Source organism: Coregonus lavaretus, assembly GCF_964263955.1.
Source record: "Coregonus lavaretus genome assembly, contig: HAP1_SCAFFOLD_266, whole genome shotgun sequence".
Taxonomy (NCBI): Eukaryota; Metazoa; Chordata; class Actinopteri; order Salmoniformes; family Salmonidae; genus Coregonus; species Coregonus lavaretus.
In genome coordinates this window covers 177,197-193,758 of record NW_028164896.1, presented here as the reverse complement: position 1 = coordinate 193,758, position 16,562 = coordinate 177,197, and positions in this window count along the sequence as shown.

The following is a 16,562-nucleotide window of genomic DNA, read 5'->3' as shown; positions in this document are numbered from 1 at the left end:
TAGACCTAGACCTAGACCTAGACCTAGACCCTGACCTAGACCCTGACCTAGACCTAGACCCTGACCTAGACCCTGACCTAGACCCTGACCTAGACCCTGACCTAGACCCTGACCTAGACCCTGACCCTGACCTAGACCTAGACCTAGACCTAGACCCTGACCTAGACCCTGACCTAGACCTAGACCCTGACCTAGACCCTGACCTAGACCCTGACCCTGACCTAGACCCTGACCTAGACCCTGACCTAGACCCTGACCTAGACCTAGACCCTGACCTAGACCCTGACCTAGACCCTGACCCTGACCTAGACCTAGACCCTGACCTAGACCCTGACCTAGACCCTGACCTAGACCCTGACCTAGACCCTGACCTAGACCTAGACCCTGACCTAGACCCTGACCTAGACCCTGACCTAGACCCTGACCCTGACCTAGACCCTGACCTAGACCCTGACCTAGACCCTGACCTAGACCTAGACCCTGACCTAGACCCTGACCTAGACCCTGACCTAGACCTAGACCTAGACCTAGACCCTGACCTATACCCTGACCTAGACCTAGACCCTGACCTAGACCCCATAGAGCAAATAGAAGCACAGTGGCCTCCATCCAGATCTCCAGCTGTTGAAGCACAGTGGCCTCCATCCAGATCTCCAGCTGTTGAAGCACAGTGGTCTCCATCCAGATCTCCAGCTGTTGAAGCACAGTGGCCTCCGTCCAGATCTCCAGCTGTTCATCTTCACTCGCTACACTGGCGGCAGCTGTGTGATAGTCTTGCAGTCTCAGAATAAGAATCACCTTTTTCCGGAAAGTACATTTACATGTACCAGGAATTTGACATGGGTGAAATGGTGCTGAAAACAATAAACACAATACACAGACAGAATAGAAAGACAAAGAGTTGACGTATAATCCACCTTCAGTATATACAGCAAAAACAGAACAATTACGCGTAGTAAAAAGGATGTATAAACACATTTACAATAGATGGTGTAGCTCAGTCGGTAGAGCATAGCGATTGCAACGCCAGGGTTGTGGGTTCGTTTCCCACGGGGGGCCAGTATGAAAATGTATGCACTCACTAACTGTAAGTCGCTCTGGATAAGAGCGTCTGCTAAATGACTAAAATGTAAAATTTTATATGGAGTGGATATAGTTTATTAGGGACACCCATCTAATACCGGGTTGGACCCCCCTTTGCCTCCAGAACAGCCTGAATTCTTCGGGGCATGGATTCTACAGTCGGATGTTGGGCCATGCTGACACGATGGCATTATGCAGTTATTACCACGACTCAGGGTATGACCCAGACACAAGAGGCGGATGGTTCGGTTCTCAGAATATTTATTATCACAAAGGGTCAAGCAAAAGGGCAGCTCGAGGGCAAGCAGAGGTTCGTAATCCAAGGCAGAGGCAACAAGGGACAAAACGGCAGGCAGGCTCAGGGTCAGGAGACAAAAGCTGTGAGACAAAGGTTTAATCCTAGACACATGTAAAGTGGGATATACGGAGGGTACGGGGCAACATAAGACGAACAGGGGGGAAGGTTTTCGAGACTCCACCCGGAGGGTAGATCACGGGTGGACAGCCATACCCTCTGCCCGGGCCGATAGCGGGGAGCCGGGGTCAGGTGGCGATACCTGGAGGTGGTCTTGAGAAGAGCGGACCGGGCTCTCTTCCAGGTACACCGACAGCGGTGGACGAACATCTGGGCCGAGGGTAAGCTGACCTCTTCCTCTTGCTCAGGGAAGAGCGGGGGCTGGTAACCCAAGGAACACTCGAAGGGCGAGAGTCCAGTGGCCGAGCAGGGAAGGGAGTTGCGGGTGTACTCCACCCACACAAGTTGCTGGCTCCAGGTGGTGGGGTTGGCAGAGACGGGGCAGCGAAGAGTAGTCTCCAGGTCCTGATTGGCTCGCTCCGATTGGCCATTAGACTGGGGATGAAACCCGGAGGACAGGCTGGTCGATGACCCAATGAGGGTGCAGAATGCCTTCCAGAACCTGGACGAGAACTGAGGACCCCGATCGGAGACCATGTCGACCGGAAGTCCATGGATCAGGAAGACGTGCTACACCATAAGCTGGGCCGTCTCCTTGGCTGAGGGTGACTTGGGAAGGGGAATGAAATGTGCAGCTTTGGAAAACCTATCCACCGTAAGGATAAGTGTGTTGCCATCTGACGGAGGGAGACCAGTGACAAAGTCCAGGGATATGTGGGACCAGGGGCAATGAGGAACTGGGAGTGGTTGAAGGGGGCCAGCCGGAGCATGCCGCGGAGTCTAGCTCTGTGCGCACACAGTGAAGGCGGTGACGAATGCAGAGATGTCCGGAACCATGGTGGGCCACCAAGCATGGAGAGGAGTACGAGTAATTGGAAATGGGAAACTCCCTGTATGGCCCACCAGTGTACCCATACCTACTGATGAGCCTTGGCTTTTACTGGACAGGTGGATATATAATGTCCTGTACCACCACAACACAGGCAACTGTTGGAGCTCAGCCTGCGTAAGCGTTCACTAGGAGACAATCTAGCCCTGCCCAGTTGCATGGGCTCAGGAGGAGATGAGTCGACAGTCCCCGATGATCCCCAAGAGGGCTCGGGTGATTTTGGATTCTCTCGGGAATGCAGGCGTCGGGGACTTCCGGGGTTCTTCGGAGGCGAGGTAGAAACCGTGGACAAGCGAGGGTGGCTGAGAATAGACCTCCTCTCCCTCCTGCGTTCCTGTAGGTACCCATCTATCCTTATAGTCAAGGCTATGAGGGAGTCGAGGTCCCTGGGTAACTGCGAGTTCGTCTTTGATTTCCTCCGATAATCCATGAAGGAAGGTATCAAACAGGGACTCCGGCTTCCAGGCACTCTCAGTGGCCAGCGTGCGAAAGTCTACCATGTAGTCTGCCACACTGCGGGAGTCTTGACGCAGACGAAGTAGCTTCAGAGCCGCCTCTCTCCCGGACACCGGGGAATCTAACACCTTCCTTACCTCCGCCACAAAATCTTCCAGACTAAGGCAAACGGTGGATTGTTGCTCCCACACCGCCGTAGCCCAGGCGAGCGCCCTGCCGGACATCAGCGTTATAAGATACGCTATCTTCAAACGTAGTCTCTTTAAACGATCTGAAGGAAACGAAGAGGTCTGTAGCTCAAAGATGAGGAAGCACTAGGAGAGAAACTCCCGGCAGGTTCCTGGATCTCCAGCGTAGCGCTCCGGAGGAGGTAAGCAGGGTTCTCGGGAAGCCGGGGTAGGCTGGGGAGAAGCATCGCTAGTAGCAAGGTAACTGAGCGTCCGGGAGGTTTTCGTTGTGGCTTGCTCCATTAATGAGTTGAACATATGGTCATGGCGTTCCTCCAAGGTATGGAGTCCCTCCATAAGGTTCTGAAGTAGCTCCTTGTGTCTTCCAATGGTGGCTCCTTGCAGGGAGACAGCGTTGAGGAGCTGGTCTGAGTCTGCTGAGTCAGTCATGGCCAGATCGTACTATCACGACTCAGGATATGACCCAGATGCAGACACAGGTTCGGTTCTCTGAATATTTATTATCACAAAGGGTCAGGCAAAAGGGCAGCTTGAGGGCAAGCAGAGGTTCGTAATTCAAGGCAGAGTCAACAAGGGACAGAACGGCAGGCGGGCTCAGGGTCAGGGCAGGCAGAAATGTCGGAACCGGGAAGACTAGAAAACAAAACTAGAGAGAAGGTAACACACAGGAAAACACGCTGAGATGACTTGACGAGACAAGACGAACTGGCAACAGACAAACAGAAAACGCAGGTATAAATACACATGGGATAATGGGGAAAAATAGGAGATACCTGGTGGCGGGGGGAGACAAGCACAAGACAGGTGAAACAGATCAGGGTGTGACAGTTATTGCAGAATGGACGGCGGTACACCATCGCCCCAGCCTGTACCATTGACACCAGGCAGAATGGGTCCATGGATTCATGCTGCTTAAGACAAACACTGACTTTGCCATCAACATGATGCATCAGAAAATGGGATTCGTCGGACCAGGCAATGTTTATCCACTCCTCAGTTGTCCAGTGTTGGTGATCGCATGCCCACTGGAGCCGCTTCTTCTTGTTTTTAGCTGATAGGAGTGGAATCCGGTGTGGTCGTCTGCTGCAATAGCCCATTGGTGACAAGGATCGATGAGTTGTGCGTTCTGTCTGGTAACAATCCACAAACCCAACAATCTGACACGTTCTGTAGTACAGAGACATTACTAGCTAATTGTTAGACAGTGTTTGACCCGGGGAAAACCCCAGAATGTTCCTGACCTCTTTTTCTTCTCTTCAGGTCAGCGGGGTCATCAGAGTCCAGGTTCAGGTCAGCAGGGTCGTCTACTTCTGGGCTTCCCCCAGTGGAAGCCAGGCTTGTTGGAGCATAAATTTCGGGGAGAGGTTACTAGCACGTTCACCCGCCTCTGGCTCGAAGTCTGCTACCACCCAGAGGATGCCCACAACCACAAGGGCTGCGAGTCATAGGGTAAACAGAGTGCCCCTACTGGGTTGTAGGTGTAACAGGAGTACAGGATTTTTGGCAGTTTATTTTTCAGAATGCCATTATAGCGTTCTACAAGTCCAGAACTTTCCAGGCTGAAACGGTACATTCAAATTCCTCTTAACTTTCATTGTCTTTCGAGTTGAAATATGTCCCCCTATCCAGGGACGGCCTGTTCAATAGGGCGATATGGGCGACGCACTGCCAAACGGGAAAAGGAAGGGATTTTTTTTCTAATCAATTATATCACGGCAACAGTAGTTATCAGTGTTGTAATCTGATCTGACTGCCACTAAATGTCAAATCAGGCTAAAGTCGTGCTTCAAATGGCCCCGCCCGTTTTTGGGGCGATTTCAGTCAGGTTGAAAATCGCCCAGAAGTCTCTCATAGCCTGTCATGTAAAATCTATTTTTTTCAAATTTCAAAGCTTTCAATACAATCTCTATGGGTGTCTGTGGGCTTGCACTTACGCGCTTTCGTCATACGTGACGTAACCATGAACGTAACTAAGAAAATAGCGGCTAGCAGCATCTCTGTTGCGACCTGCAGTGTGGCGTTATCTTATGTTTTTAATTTGTACACTTAGTGGCGTTATTTTATGTTTTTAATTTGTACACTTAGTTTACAAACATTCTGCCAACCATGGATTTCCAGTGGTGGATTTTGGACTGATCTTGTTGATCGTGTACATACCCGCTACGAACGGACTAAATAATTAAAACGCTGCTGGCAGCGGAATCCAATACAGCTGGGAGACTTGGCTGGATGACAGAGTCCCGGAGAAGTGGAGCCGGCCGGCTTCACCCTGGTCAGAGCGGACCGCGATCTGACAGTCACAGATCGATCCTGGTAAGAGAGCGACTCTGTACCCCCGACATTGAACTGCTTTCTGTGTCACTGCGACCTTACTATCTGCCCGGTGAGTTCCCCCAATTGTTTGTTACCGTTGTGTACTGTTGATAATCACAAGTTTACTGGAGAACTGAGACCAAGTAGAGACTTTGGACAGGGTGGATATGGTATAATAAAGGCAGTTTATTCAGAGGTAAAGATATCTGGAATCGCGTGCACGGACTCGTTCGTCAAACTCTTAGGGAGCTATCTGAAGAGAGCCCCGAAAACATTGTGTGCAGACATTTTATACAATAAATGATGTAGGTTGAATCTAGTAGTTCTGATCTTCTGATTGGTCCTGATGAGTTGGGCGAGGTCCCCTCCACTGTTGCATTGGCTCTGAGTCGGGTTCTCTGTCTTCAAATGTTCAGCCTAAAGAGAGGGGATTTTTGTGTGTGTGTGTGTGTGTGTTTAACAGTGATGATGTGTGTGTGTGTGTGTTATCAGTGATGATGTGTGTGTGTGTGTGTGTGTGTGTGTGTGTGTGTGTGTGTCCTCAGAGCAAGAACTCGTGAGTTGGAAGAACTGAGAGACCTATGGCGTGGGTGTTGTCCTTGGCCACCTGCTGACAAGGCTGACAGATAGGACTCTTTTGTCCATTGTTATAGGATAGGAACAGCATTGATTGAAAACAAACGCCCAACACAAAATGGGTCATGCACAAGATTTTAGTCAGACCAAGCTATAACATTATATATTTACTACGACAGTACATTCAACCAAAAGCTAATATAACAAAGGCATCAGAGATTATTTATAATCTGTCACAGAAACTGGAATCCATCTCCCCAGATCAGTCAATAAATGCTTCTGGTATTGACTTATATGCTGCCCCTGTCTTCATGTTGTTGCTGGACATATCTTTTTTAAAATGTGTGTAGGTCACCTAAATCATCAGAAAAATTGCCCCTCCTGAGAATGTTTTCAGGAGCCGCCACTGCCCCTATCGCTATCTAGACTTTGTGGTACAGAGAATCGTGGAACAATGTCTTGTAACAGGCAACTTAGCCACAGTCTTTGCTTCCTCATTTGATGTGGGGAAGGCTTCATTTCATTTGGAGTAGCTGTCAACCATTACCAACATATATTTTTTTATTTTACAGGCAGGCATGTGAACAAAATCAATTTGCATATTTACAAAAGGGCCCCAGGGGACTGGTAGGCATATTTACCAAAGGGCCCCAGGGGACTGGTAGGCTTGACAAAGAGGTCGGTACTTGCTTTCCTGCGTTATGTGCTTGACAAATTAGACATTGGGCACAGATTTCTGCGGCGATCGTAGTAAATTTGTGTGCTACCATTATTTTCTACAATTTGTGTGCTACCATTCTTTTTTTTACAAGCCTTTACCATTCCCCCTTTGGACCCATGACTCACACCTTGATTCATGCTTCCAAAAAAAAACAACAGTGCCGGTTAAATAAAAATAAACTAATCAGAATAACAAATACAATTAGAATTACAACTCTTGATAACTCCATAAGGAAATAATTGTATCCCATAAGGGAATTCAAGGTATGGTCAAATAGACTAGAGATAGGTGTCCCTCACACCATTCATGCACTTGTTGTGTGAGTAGCTCACCTCACACCTGCACAGTTGAGGGGCAGCACTCTGTCTCTCTCCTTCTCACCAGTCTCAATCAGAATCACAACTATTGATACATGATAAAGAAAAAGCAATATAAATAAAACAATCAACAACAATACATGATATTTACCATCATTTACATATAATGCTTAAATCTCACCCAGTGTCTCTAGCCTTTCTAGCGAGGGTGATCAGACCTCACCAGGAAGTCAGAACAGAGGTCATTCAACACCAGTCTGTTCTTTCCCTATAGATTTGTATCAACAAAATGTTGGTGCTGGTTTATCAGCTCTTTCTTGTTTTCCACAGCCCTGGTACTAAAACATTTATTTGGATCTGCTTCAATTTTGGACAGTGTTCCACGTAATGGAAACTGATTCTTTTTATATATATGACATTACTTTCTGACTTAAGTCACTGGTGTTATTCAAACTATAAAATTGAGAAATATTAATTGGAAATTGTAATAGCAGATTACCAAAAACGTATCCTATTCAATTAGCCATACCTCTGTTCCATATTTTCCCACTGTGTCCCTTACAGCCTGAGTTCAGTGAGTAACACTCACTTTCACTGGCGGCTTATCTATGGGTCCACAGGGAGCTTATCGTTAACCCAAACACTAGATGGCAGCCTACCCCTATTGTAAGGTTGAAAAACAAACAAAACAAACATGATAACTTCTGTTCCCTTTTACTTTCTCCTTATTGGAAGGAAGTGTTTGTATTTTAGTTTACCCTAACAATGTTACTCTAATATGTTTATTACCATATTCACTTTCTGCTTCAACTGATTAAATGTCTATTATTTTGAGATGAATATGTAATGGGCCAAAATTATAAAATACATCAGCCAATTCAGAAGGGGAGAGATAAACTTTGGAGGGAGCTTCCTTTTTAAGGTAGCTCTCGAGACCAGAGACAAGGATGGAATAGTCAGGAATCCACTGACAACAGTAATCTGCCATTTCCCGAAAATGCTCTCATCTGACGGGTTGTAGTTGGTGCAGGGCAGTCTAAAATAGACTCGGCGAGGGAGCGCTGACCACAGGAGAGGTGATGACCCAAACACAAAACCCGAGATTGACACAGCTGTAATGTTTTTTTGGGGGGAAGCCTTGTGGCCTTTGTGTGCTAATGTTTATAATACCGTAGTAACATCCTTAATGTGTGTCTCTCTGCTCCTAGATGCCACCAAGATGTCATCCATATAATGTCATCCATATAATGCCAACAGGTACTGACTATCCTTGTGCACTGGAACAGAGAAAAACTCACTACAGAGATCTATTACAGTAAACCATTCCTCCTCCGGGTGAACTGATGACAGGATGGCAACTGGGTTGGGTACCACGGGATAGACTGGGATTACCACATCCTTTTCAGCTCTCAGGTCCTGAAGCAGGCACCACTCATCTCTCCCGAGTTCCTTAACAGGAAAAATGGGTGTGTTGCAAACACTTTTGGTTACAAACAGCTTAACCTGTGCCAGCAGTGGATGTAGTGGCTCCCGTATCTACAAACATAGGAATGTATTTTCCCTGTATTTTTTATGTTTGGGCCACGTTGGTCTACTCTTACGTTATGGACACTGCTGTATTAAGGATGTTGTTTCCCCTGAGCGGCGTTACTATTCTGAGCTATATCCTCTCCTCTGGTTCCAATATCCTTGGACACTCATTTTTTCCAGGGGGGTGGGGTCGTGACAAAAAAAGCAGCCTTCATCTCCATTCCTATCCCTATCGCTATCCCCCCTGGCTGCTCCGTTGTTACCACCCCTGCCACGCCCGTGCCCATGGCTGCGACCCCGTCCCCTGCCGCGATCGTGGCCCCCAGGTTGAAAAGCTCCTGCCCTGTCAGTTTTGGTGGATTTATTTTTAATAGTTTCCATGCAATGCTGAGCTAGGATAGTAACGTCCGGTAGGGTTTTAGCCTGCCAACCTGGAGTAATTTGACATTTCCAGTGGTGCAGGAATAAACGTTTACAATGTTTGTACTTCGATGAGCTGGAGGAGGAAGCGGAGGAGAATCTGAGGGACCTATAATATATCCCTCACTTTCCTGTCCCTAGGTATTTTCCCAGTAGTCTATTCAGTTCTAGGTTGCTAGACCACCCCCCTATTTACCCCTAATCCTATTCACGGTTCTATTTTCTTTAATCTAGGTTTTTCGTATCTAACTTCCCATACCTTCTTTTCCTGTCTTTCAGTATATCTATATCATACGTTATTATTTTTATGTTTCCTGTCCCTGTGTTATCCACTATTTTATCTCCACTTATCCTATACATACTGTATGTACTGTCTCCCACCCCCCACGTACGTCTACGTTTTGAGTGTGCAAGTCAGTATTTATACATTATTCCACTTTCATTCAATCTCTAGTAATCAATTACACGCACATAACATTCATCATATTGTAATATATTAATATCAACCAAACCATTGATATTTCTAATGATTCTTTATTACCACCAGTTAGTTCATCATAATCTACCTTCAGTGGAACAACAACTCTAACTACCTAGACCCTGCCCCTCAGTCATAGACTCCTCCCAGAATCTTATAGATTGGTCACTATTCCCTGAACTAACATCTCACAATATTCTATGACAGGCAGTGTTGTACAAACCCCAACATATCATTACATCAAAAGCTTATTATCCAAACTTCAGATTAAACCCATTCCCATATTCACACGACTCTCATTTCACATTCACACAACGCTATTTCCCAACACACAATCAATATTTGTATAACCTACAGAAATGTTTTCTTCTATAATAGTGCCCAAATATGGAATGTTAATCCTATCTCATTTGACATTTCTCTATGGTCAATTCTACCACAATCCTACACTCCTTCTAAATTTCCCAAATATAATGACACCTAAAAGCTTGGCCGAAATACAATGTGTTGATACAAATGTATCAGACGATTGAACAAAGCTAATTGATCAAGCTGACCAAATGAGCAACCTGAATGAGACAGATGAAACATACACCTTAAATCACTGAATGACTCACAGCCGCTCAAGCAAACCATTCACCCGTACGAGATGAGCAGACCTACTCTATCTAATTATTTCTCTATACTTTGAAGCCCTGGTGGCTGTTCACAACCGTCCACCTACCTGAGATGACCGGCGCTACTTCCAATTTATGGTGTCACCTACTCAGGATGACCTACTTTTTTACCCGATTGGCCCTGTCTAATTAGTGCATCTCCACACCACAGGATGATGCGTCACCTACCCCTGAGCAGCCTCTAACAATGATAAACACGTTAGAGCGGTAACTGTAGGGGACTCTTGGCTAGCCACCTACCCCCGAGTGCTAATTTTAGCTCTCCAAAGCAGTATACGTAGGATTTAACTTATTTACACTTATTGTATATAACATTGCATGCATGCTTATTTCTCATTTCAACAAAAACTCTGTACTTTTCCTAAATTTAGTCCTTAATGCTAGAGAGACCCCTTCCATACTTTACCCTCAGATTCAGCTTGATCGAAACACACAGCTTTTTTATGCTAAAAGTAAGAACGTCGCTTACCTTTATTTAACAGTGGCCACTGTATCTGTGTGATTAATCCAAACCTCCTCCGATGGCAAAGCACTCAACAATCTCTTTCCAGCCCCACGTTGGGCGGCAATTATATGATGTGGAAAATAATCACTAAACTTTATTAAAAATCAAAGTTCTTCCAGAGTTTTTGTAGAATCAAGATTGACTTTATTACAATTCAACAAAGTCAGGCTGGTCTGCAGAGTAGCCCCCTTCTCTCTCTCTGCTCCCCATCTATATAGTCCCATTTTTTTATTTTTTTTATTTAACCTTTATTTAACTAGGCAAGTCAGTTAAGAACAAATTCTTATTTACAATGACGGCCTACACCGGCCAAACCCGGACGACGCTAAGCCAATAGTGCGCTGCCCTATGGAACTCCCAATCACGGCCGGTTGTGATACAGCCTGGAATCGAACCAAGGGGTCTGTAGTGATGCCTCGAGCACTGAGATGCAGTGCCTTAGACAATTCTCATCCCTTCTAGCTCAAAATCCCTCCCTCTTCAGTTTCCCGCTCTCTATCGCTCCGCCCACTTCCTTTGTCTATGATGGCGGCTAAATTAAACTTTTATTCAGTTCAGAATCAATAGTAATACAATCAATCAATCCCTTATCTTGCAAAAACACTCATGTTTATTTTAAACTCTGTTCAACACCAGCTCTCCCGAGCTTGACCTGAAGATTGATTGTTGGACATGACAGGTTCACTGAGGAGAGATGCATTAGGCAACAGTCTGGTTTCAGTCTCTGATAAGGTAAGACAGCCATGGATTAGGTAAGAGCGAGCAATTTGACCCTAGGTCAGATCCCCACTTCACACACACACAGTGAAATTACCCAATTAAGTTCTTGCCTAGCAACAGAGAATTCTAACTATATGTTCATGATTAACTCCGTTTAATCAAATAGTCCACTAAAAATTCCACCTCAATTAACATGGATGGCAGCATGACCCCATCACTCCCTTTTAATGGATTAACATGGATGGCAGTATGACCCCAACACTCCCTTTTAATGGATTAACATGGATGGCAGTATGACCCCAACACTCCCTTTTAATGGATTAACATGGATGGCAGTATGACCCCAACACTCTCTTTAATGGATTAACATGGATGGCAGTATGACCCCTACACTCCATTTTAATGGATTAACATGGATGGCAGTATGACCCCAACACTCCCTTTTAATGGATTAACATGGATGGCAGCATGACCCCATCACTCCCTTTTAATGGGTTAACATGGATGGCAGTATGACCTCAACACTCCCTTTTAATGGGTTAACATGGATGGCAGTATGACCCCATCCCTCCCTTTTAATTGGTTAACATGGATGGCAGCATGACCCCATCACGCCCTTTTAATTGGTTAACATGGATGGCAGTATGACCCAATCACTCCCTTTTAATGGATTAACATGGATGGCAGTATGACCCCAACACTCCCTTTTAATGGATTAACATGGACGGCAGTATGACCCCTACAGTCCCTTTTAATGGATTAACATGGATGGCAGCATGACCCCATCACTCCCTTTTAATTGGTTAACATGGATGGCAGTATGACCCAATCACTCCCTTTTAATGGATTAACATGGATGGCAGTATGACCCCAACACTTTAACCCTCAAGTCTTACAAGATCCGGTAAATATCCAATAAAGATCCAGTAAAGATCCGGTAAAGATCCGGTAAAGATCCGGTAAAGATCCGGTAAAGATCCGGTATATCAAAAATAAATTGGATACCCTGTTACTCTTCTGTGTTGCAATACCAAAATATGAACTACATTTATAGCTCACATCATATCAGGAATGTCTTATGTGTCCAAAACAATTATATTATCTACCATGATCAGTCAGGATTATCTACTGGGACTTTACATTAGGATAACACATGACAGTGGTATAGAGCTATGGTTGGTCTCTGGGAGTTAACTCCTAGTAGTCCACATGTCTAATGGTTTCCTTGCATCACCTCATTTAAAAATAAATGGGAAGAATTGGCCTGGTATGGAGCTATGGTAGTCTGGTGCCAGATCTGTTTGTGCTGTCTTACAAACTCCTGTGGTAATTTTCACAGCTTGACCATGTGAGTTGACAAGACAGCCGAAACAGATCTGGAACCAGGCTAGAGATATGGTCTGTATGGGAGTGTGTGTAATGGGCTCCCTGCACCTCCTGGGAGTAACACCTGTAGAACCACCTGCAGTCCCCCAGGACGTGAACGTCTAGCAACCCAAAAGGTTGCGAGTTCGAATCGTATCACGGACAACTTTAGCATTTTAGCTAATTAGCAACTTTTCAAGTACTTACAATTTTTTTTGCTACTTTGCAACTACTTAGCATGTTAGCTAAGCCTTCCCCTAACCCTAACCTTAACCTTAACCCTTTTAGCTAACCCTTCCTCTAACCCTAACCCTTTTAGCTAACCCCTTCCTCTAACCCTAACCCTTTTCGCTAACCCTTCCTCTAACCCTAACCCTTTTAGCTAACCCTTCCTCTAACCCTAACCCTTTTAGCTAACCCTTCCTCTAACCCTAACCCTATTCGCTAACCCTTCCTCTAACCCTAACCCTTTTCGCGAACCCTTCCTCTAACCCTAACCCTTTTCACTAACCCTTCCTCTAACCCTAACCCTTTTAGTTAACCCTTCCTCTAACCCTAACACTTTTAGCTAACCCTTCCTCTAACCCTAATCCTTTTAGCTAACCCTTCCCCTAACCCTAACCCTTTTAGCTAACCCTTCCCCTAACCCTAACCCTTTTAGCTAACCCTTCCTCTAACCCTAACCCTTTTAGCTAAACCTTCCGCTAACTCTAACCCTTTTAGCTAACCCTTCCTCTAACCCTAACCCGTTTAGCTAACCTTTCCCCTAACCCTAACCCTTTTAGCTAACCTTTCCTCTAACCCTAACCCTTTTAGCTAACCCTTCCTCTAACCCTAACCCTTTTAGCTAACCCTTCCCCTAACCCTAACCCTTTTAGCTAACCCTTCCTCTAACCCTAACCCTTTTAGCTAACCCTTCCCCTAACCCTTTTTGCTAACCCTTCCTCTAACCCTAACCCTTTTAGCTAACCCTTCCTCTAATCCTAACCCTTTTATCTAACCCTTCCCCTAACCCTAACCCTTTTAGCTAACCCTTCCCCTAACCCTAACCTTAACCCTTTAACCTAAGTCCCAAAGGTTGCGAGTTCGAATCTCATCACGGACAACTGCAGCATTTTAGCAACTCTTCAACTACTGTTATGATGAGTTTCTCGGCTATCAAGTAATTAAGGATATAAGGATTTACTTAGACACTTTTGATGGGGAGTTCATATTTAATAGGTACCATGGTTCATTATAACAAAAGACATGGCTCTGCCTCTTGCCATTTCCAACTCCAGAACAAAGACATTCTCTCAGCTTATATGCACTCTGTTACACGTTTCATCACGAACATCTGTTAACCCTCAGTGGGCACTCCCTTCTCTGATGTCATTACTCTTAACCCCAAGTCAGTATATCCTGTCCATCAATCATTCTAAGATCAACATCAGTAATCTCCTTTGACATACCGGAATGCAGACACTGTGGCACCAAGCCACTTACCTACTAACGCTAACCTGGTTTCCCACAACACTATAAAAACCTCACATCAACTACTTACTAGCTACTTTGCAACTACTTAGCATTCCCCTAACCCCTTTAGCTAACCCTTCCCCTAATATAACCTGCCTGCCTGTCATGTCAACAACAAGCTGAGTCTGGGGAGGGAGAGCTCACCTGAGGACCTGTTAGTCTACACTCTGCTCATCATAACACCCCCCTCCCTCTCTCCTCACGTGTTTCTCTGCTCTCTACCTGTCCTGCAGGACACCTGTCTTTCCACCTGTACTGTGTTATTCTTACCTACAAACACACACACACACACACACACACACACACACACTCGTCACACACACACACACACACACACACACTCGTCACACACACTCGTCACACACACACACACACACAACACACACACACACACACACACACACACACACACACACACACACACACACACACTCGTCACACACACACACACACACACACACACACACACACACACACACCTTTACACTTAATTCTTCCCCTCCCTGTGCTCCTCTGATGCTTTGGGAATCACATGTGCTAATCACACAACAGGGTCTCCTTATTTTGATTTGATTTGATTTTCTGACTCTAGGAGCCTATCACATCTCAGCCAATGGAATAACTCTCTCTCTTTCTTATGGCGAGGCTTCTGGCAGGGCTCCTTCAATTGGACATCGTTTGATTGACAGGGGATGAAAGTTGTCCTGCAAACAGTAGAAAGATAGGACAATTTGGAGAAAGGGCCAATGGGGAACAGATATTTTCAAAAAAAATTGTCAAATATAGGTAAGCTACTCAGCCTGGCTATGTCAGATATAGGTAAGATACTCAGCCTGGATCTGTCAGATATAGGTAAGATACTCAGCCTGGTTCTGTCAGATATAGGTAAGATACTCAGCCTGGTTCTGTCAGATATAGGTAAGATACTCAGCCTGGCTCTGTCAGATATAGGTAAGATACTCAGCCTGGTTCTGTCAGATATAGGAAAGATACTCAGCCTGGCTCTGTCAGACATAGGTAAGATACTCAGCCTGGCTCTGTCAGATATAGGTAAGATACGGAATCTAAAACAAAAATCCAGAAAATCACATTGTATGATTTTTAATTAAATAATTAGCATTTTATTGCATGACATAAGTGTTTGATACATCAGAAAAGCAGAACTTAATATTTGGTACAGAAACCTTTGTTTGCAATTACAGAGATAATATGTTTCCTGTAGGTCTTGACCAAGTTTGCACACACTGCAGCAGGGATTTTGGCCCACTCCTCCATACAGACCTTCTCCAGATCCTTCAGGTTTCGGGGCTGTCACTGGACAATATGGACTTTCAGCTCCCTCCAAAGATTTTCTATTGGGTTCAGGTCTGGAGACTGGCTAGGCCACTCCAGGACCTTGAGATGCTTCTTACGGAGCCACTCCTTAGTTGCCCTGGCTGTGTGATTCGGGTCGTTGTCATGCTGGAAGACCCAGCCACGACCCATCTTCAATGCTCTTACTGAGGGAAGGTTGTTGTTGGCCAAGATCTCGCGATACATGGCCCCATCCATCCTCCCCTCAATACGGTGCAGTCGTCCTGTCCCCTTTGCAGAAAGAATGATGTTTCCACTTCCATGCTTCATGGTTGGGATGGTGTTCTTGGGGTTGTACTCATCCTTCTTCTTCCTCCAAACACGGCGAGTGGAGTTTAGACCAAAAAGCTCTATTTTTGTCTCATCAGACCACATGACCTTCTCCCGTTCCTCCTCTGGATCATCCAGATGGTCATTGGCAAACTTCAGACGGGCCTGGACATGCACTGGCTTGAGCAGGGGGACCTTGCGTGCGCTGCAGGATTTTAATCCATGACGGCGTAATGTGTTACTAATGGTTTTCTTTGAGACTTTGGTCCCAGCTCTCTTCAGGTCATTGACCAGGTCCTGCCATGTAGTTCTGGGCTGATCCCTCACCTTCCTCATGATCATTGATGCCCCACGAGGTGAGATCTTGCATGGAGCCCCAGACCGAGGGTGATTGACCCTCATCTTGAACTTCTTCCATTTTCTAATAATTGCGCCAACAGTTGTTGCCTTCTCACCAAGCTGCTTGCCTATTGTCCTGTAGCCCATCCCAGCCTTGTGCAGGTCTAGAATTGTATCCCTGATGTCCTTACACAGCTCTCTGGTCTTGGCCATTGTGGACAGGTTGGAGTCTGTTTGATTGAGTGTGTGGACAGGTGTCTTTTATACAGGTAACGAGTTCAAACAGGTGCAGTTAATACAGGTAATGAGTGGAGAACAGGTGGGCTTCTTAAAGAAAAACTAACAGGTCTGTGAGAGCCGGAATTCTTACTGGTTGGTAGGTGATCAAATACTTATGTCAATCAATAAAATGCAAATTAATTACTTAAAAAT